This window comes from Chinchilla lanigera, unplaced genomic scaffold (assembly GCF_000276665.1).
Source record: "Chinchilla lanigera isolate Chin_1 unplaced genomic scaffold, ChiLan1.0 scaffold00128, whole genome shotgun sequence".
Lineage (NCBI taxonomy): Eukaryota > Metazoa > Chordata > Mammalia > Rodentia > Chinchillidae > Chinchilla > Chinchilla lanigera.
In genome coordinates, this window is record NW_004955529.1 from 3,101,486 (window position 1) to 3,108,014 (window position 6,529).

Sequence of the window (6,529 nt, forward strand, 5' to 3'; positions counted from 1 at the left end):
AATCATTGAGAATAGTCAATGATTATTTAATTGATCACTCATATATAGCTCTATTTGTTTTCTCTAGAAACCACTTTGAAGAAACCAAAGTATAATACGACAACCATTGTTAATTTCCTATCACATTTGTCTGTAACTCACTATTATTTGTCTATTTGTTTGCCTGAGAAACTATCTTGCAGATACCAATAGGTAAAATAACAACCATTGATAATTTCTCACCAGTTTGTCTGTAATTTGGTAAATCCCCCTATTATTATGTTATCCTTCTTTTACTCTTTAAAATAAAAAAAATGGATGAAAGATCTACATAGAAGATGCACAATATTCATACCAAAAACAGAGAAAATCTAATGGAAATGCTTAAATTCATAGACATAGGAAAAGACTTCTTGAGTAAGACTTCAATATTAAAGGAATAATAACAGCAATCAAAAAGTAGTATATCAAATTAAAAATTGCAAATGAAGAACAAGGAAGACATTGAAGAGAAAGCCTAAAATTAGAAGATCTTTGCCAACTACAACTCAAATGAAAGGATTATACCTATAATATTTGAAGAACTCGAACTTAACATAGCAAAACCAAAATGTTCAATCAAAAAATGGTCAAAAAGTTGAACAGACTGTTCATAAAAAATGTGAAAATGGTCCAAAAGAGAATGGAAAAAATTTCAATATTTTACCTAATAGGAAAATGCATGTCAAAGCTACATTGAGATTACATCTAAACCTAATCAGAATGGCCACGATTAAAAATACAAAAGCAACAAATGTGGGTGAGGATGTGAGGGAAAATGCACACTTTACATTGCTGTTGGGAATGTAAATTAGCATAGCAACTATGAGTTTCAGTCTTAAGGTTCATCAAAAACTAAAAATACAGCTAAAATTTTATTCAGCTATATCACTCATTGATATAAACTCAAAGGATTTAAAGTTAGCATAGTATAGGAATACCGACATATTCATATTTATTGCACACAAGATGAATTAGCCAAGTTATGGAGCCAATTTAGGTGCCCACCAAAAGATGATCAGAGAAGGGAAATGCATATATATACACAATAGAGTGTGTCTTAATCACTTTCTTGTAGCTGGGACTAAATACCTGGCACACAGAACTTACAAGAGAGAGAAGTGTTGTTTTGGATCATGTTTTTAGTCCATGGTTTGTTGGGTCTTGTAGGAAGTCATGGTGAAAGGGTCTGAGTGGAGGAAAGACCTTTATATTATGGCAGCAAAGAAGCAAAGAAAAAGGGAGGAGGAAGATGTGTCCCTCCAGCTCATGCTCCCAGGGGCCCACATCTTTGAAATAAATGCTGCCTTTTAACAGAAAAGTGAGCTAAACTGCCCTTGCAATCTAATCAACATCCAAAGTCCAAGCTTTGGGTGCACATCTAGATATAAACCATATCAGTGTAAAAAGGAATGAAATTGTATCTTCTGCAGAAAAAAATAGATCTGAAGATCATCATGTTGAACAAAACAAGCTGGACTCAGGTACACAAATATTGCATGTTATCTCTAATATTTGAAATCTAAAAGCAAGAAAAGGAGACAATTTTACAAAAGGGAAATGGAACAAAAATGAGGATTATGGGTTGTATATGTGGATAATTGTATATAAATATGATAGAAGTGCAATATATACAGTGAAATTCCCTAAAATGTGAAGGTAGGTGAGAGAGAAAGGTAGTGAAGATGAAGGGGAAAAGATTAAAGCACACTCAGTTCATGTACAAATCTACCCAAACAAAGCCAATTAATAAGCATAACCAGCAGGCATTAATAAAAAGTGTAGAGATAAAAAATTAAACATTTCTCATAATAAATCAAAGTTGAAAAAAAGCATAATACTATGACATACAGTAAAAACAGTGCTAAAGTCAATTTTATACAAATTTGGGCCTTCAAGAAAAGACACAGAAATCAAGCAAGTTAACATTGCATGTCAATGACCTGGAAAATCAAGAACAAATCAAATCCAATTATCAGATTTCCAGAAAATAATGAACAGAGAAGAAAAAAAAAATGAAATGGGAATGAAAACGCAATAGAAACACCAGCAAGATAAAGAACTTGTTCTTTATTAACATAAACAAGAGAGAAAAATTTTAGCTACATTATGAAAGAAATCACAAAAAACAAATTCAGAGGTGATAAGGATGACATTACAAGTGATGTGAAGAAACAGAAATGATCACTTTAGATATAAATATATCTCAAATTTTGAAAACTTTTGAAATATTTATACCAAATCTCTCTTGGAAAGATTCAATAATGAAAAAATATACTATAGCCTGAACTAAGCAATACAATGTCACAAAATTTAGTCAGTAATAAAATTTCTTCTATAAAAGTAAAATATGGAACCAAAACTACACTGCTGAACTCTACCAATCATTTTAAGGATTAATACCACCTGTACATAAGTTAGTCAAGTGATAGATGAGTAAAACTTTCTTCCGAACTCATTGTATAAGGCAAACATTACTCTGATAGTCAAAGAAGACAAGAGAACAATAAAAATGAAAACTAATGATCAGTATATTTGATTAAAATAAATCAAAAAACTCAAAAAATACTAGTAAAGCAAACATCATAGTAGAAAAATTATTTAACATGATCTACTAGGATTTCTCTAAGGAAAGACATGATATTTCAACATATGAAAATTTAATCTGATAAATATTATTCAACATATCAACACAACAAAATACAGAAACCATATAATGATCTCAAGAGAAAAATGTCATTCAATAAATTTTAATATTACTTCATTACAAAAGAACTGAACAATTTAGACATATAAGGAACCTATCTCAACACAGTAAACACCATTCATAGTAAGACCATTAAGTTGACAAAATGGGGAAGAGGTGAAATATCTAAGATGTGGAATAAAATAGGCATGTCCTCTGTTGTAGTCAGGATTTACAAGAAAATAGATTCAATACCAGATACATAATTTATAAGATTATTTCATAATATTCACCCAAGAAGTCAAATGCAGAAGAGTTAAAGAGATCTGTCCATTAACTAGAGACTCAAGAATACAGCTGAGGGCCTGAACCCCATGGCAAGGTCCTGTACAAGTCCAGCTGAAGACCAGGTGCCATGGCAATGCCCTCCATGAATGCAGCTGGAGGCCTACAGCACACAATTTCTCATTTAAGTCTGTACCAAAGATCTGTACTGGGAAGGCCCAGAAGTCAGTGGTAGAAGTTAGAAAGTCTGTACCAGTGGGGTGAAAGATCTGTGCCACCAGGCTGAGCACTGAAGCCAGGAAATGACACTCAAAGTAAGGACCAGAGCTCTCCCAAAGAGAACTTCAGGCATTGTCAGTGAAAGTGAGGATCCAAGCTCCTCTGACAATGAGAACAGCTGAGTTCATACAAAAAAAAAAAAAAAACCAGCATGAAAATCTTCTCCAGGAGAATGAACAATGTACAAGCTTCCCCTCCAGTTCTCCTTTTATGCTGTAGCCAACAATCCTTAAGTGTAGCTAACAATCCTTAAGTGGGTCTTCCAAACCCAGAGCCACAGTGATTCCTTTCAGCTGGGTGTTACAAGTTGACCATTAATTAGTGCACCACATCCATTTTCACCATTTTTATTCTGCTTAAAGATGGAATTGCTAGCCAAGGAAATCAGGCAAGAGAAATAACAGGCATCCAAATAAGAAAGTAAGTCAAATTATCACTGTTTGAAAGTGACATATTATAGAAAAACCAAAAGACTCCACCAGAAAACAATTAAAACTAATAATTTCAAACGTATAACAAGATAAAAAATCAACATAAAACCTATAGCATTAGTATATACAGTTAACCATCTAAACTAGAAATCAAAGAATCATTTCTATATTTTTCTTTTTTCATTTTAAAGAGAAGAAAAAAATACAGAATTTTGAAACTAGATCGTGGGAAATTAAGAATCGTTATTATTGTTATCTTCAAAGTAGTTGCTCAGATTACAAAATATACAACAAAATACCCAACAGTGTTTGTATCTAGAAGTGAAAAGCTCTACCATGAAAATTATAGTACATTAATGACAGAAATTGAAGATGGCACTTAGAATGATATTTTATGTTTGTCTGTAAGAAGCAATATTGATGACATTTCCCTATTACCAGAACATAGTCAACAGATTCAAAGCAAATGTTATCAAAATATTAATGTAAATAAAAACTAGAAAAATAATAAAACTGATAGAGCGCCACAAAAAAGTCTTGATAGCCAAAGCCATGTTGAGCAAAATGAACAGAGAAGAAGGCCTTATACTATCTTTTTGGCTTTTTACTGTTGCTGTGCTGAGGATGCAAATCAGGGCTTTGCACATTCCAGGCAGCACTCTACCTCTGAGCTACATACCCAGCTCTATATTTTTGAATTACTTAAGTATTTTATGAAGTTATTCTATGACACTATTCTATGACTACATTTATAGCCATTTTTCCAAAGAAAATATTTTAAAATAACCTTTAAAAATTTAAAAATATATATGACACAATGCTGTTGTTTTAAAAATCACATGATATTGACATGTGACATACAAAGAGCTCAAGGGAAAAATACAGATTTTTTCACAAGTAAATTTATGCATCTTCAGCCAAGTGACATCATATAAAGGTGCTAACAGCACACATTTGAAAATAGACAGTCTTTAATAAATGGTGCTGAGAATATTAAAAATGTGAAAATATTAAAAAATATTTTAAAAATGTGAAAAATGAAATACACTTTTCATCAGATACAAGAATCAAGTCAAAATCAACTAAAGACCTAATGGCAGAACTGAATGTTTGAAAATGCAGGGGACGTGTTTCACACATTATGTTTTCCAGGTGCATCCATTTCCCTACAAATGTCTGAAATTTAGCCTATTTTATACCTGTGCAGTATTCCATTATTTATACATATCACATTCTATGTATCTGTTCATTTGTTGATGAGTGTACAGCTTGCTTCCTGGTTTTGGCTACTATGAATTGTGCTGTTATATATATTAGGATACATATAGATAATATTATGCATTAGGATCATTGTAATATGATATCTTTATCTCTTTTAGAACCATACCTAGAAGGGGAATAGTTGGGTGAAGTGGAATTTCTAATATTAGTTCTCTGAATAATCTTCATACTGATTTCCAAAATAGTTGTATTCATGCCATTCACACCAACAGTGTAGGACAGTAACTTTTTCACAACTGTCATGCCAGAGTTTGTTTGTTATAAGCTGACTTCCTGATGACTGCCGCTCAGTGTTGTTTTCATCTGCATCTCTCTAATGGCATCTGCATCTCTCTAATGGCTATTTCCATTTTTCTGTATGTGCATAGCCAGTTTTCCCCGCATTTATTAAAATGGCTATCCTTTCTCAAGGTTAGGTTTTTAGCCACTTTGTGAAAGATCAGATGGTTAAGTATGTAGCTTTCTTTCCCCTATATTTTCTGTTACATTTCATTGGTCTTTCTGTCTATTTTTGTGCCAGTATTACGCTGGTAATATTTCAGTCAATATATTTGTATTGTAATTTAGCATTATGGACAATGATGTCTTCTGCTTTCCACATGTTTTTCTCAAGATGGCTTTGGCTGTTGCAGGAATCTTCTGGTTCCATACAAATATTAAGATTTTTGCTATTTTGGTGAAGAACATATTTGGTATTTTAATGTGAATTTAATTAGATTTGTTGATCATTTCTGGTAATATGGTCAGTTTAAAAATATTAAATCTACTATCCAGAAGCAGAATGTTTTTCCATATTCTAACATCCTTTTCAATATCTTTCTTTTTTGTTTGTTTGTTTTTGTTTTTTTTCTGGTACCGGGAATCGAACTCATGATTTGTGTTTGCCAGGCAGGCGCTGTGCTGCTGAGCTAAATCCCCAGCCCCCTCAATATCTTTCTTCACAGTACTATAGTTTACATTATAAAGGTCTTTCAACTCCATGCTTGAGCTAATTCTCAGGTATATACCTATTTTCACCAGGATTTTTATGGTGAAACATTAATGAATATTGAAACATGCTTTTTGTGAATTGAGAATATTATGACTTTTTTCCCTTAACACAATTAGCGGTGTATTATATTGTATCTATTTATTTATATATGTTGTGCTACCCTTGAGTCCATTGGCTTGGATCTTATTTATCATCATTTTACTAACCTGTTATATTCTGATTGAAAATATCTTTGAGCATGGTGGTGCACGCCTAAAATTCCAGCACTCGGGAGGTTGAGGCAGGAGGATCATTGCAAGTTTGAGGTCAGCCTGGGCTACACAGCCAGTTCAAGGCCAACTTGATCTGCATAGAGAGACCTTGTCTCAGAAAAAGTAGGACACCAATGCAAGTAAGTAGCGTGACAATGATAAATCAGTACATATCAGTTTTAACTATTAATGTAAATGGCCTCAATTCTCCAGTCAAAAGAAACAGACTAGCAGAGTGGATTAAAAAACAAAACCCAACAATATGTTGTATACAGGAAACACATTTCACTGAAAAGGAAATCCACAG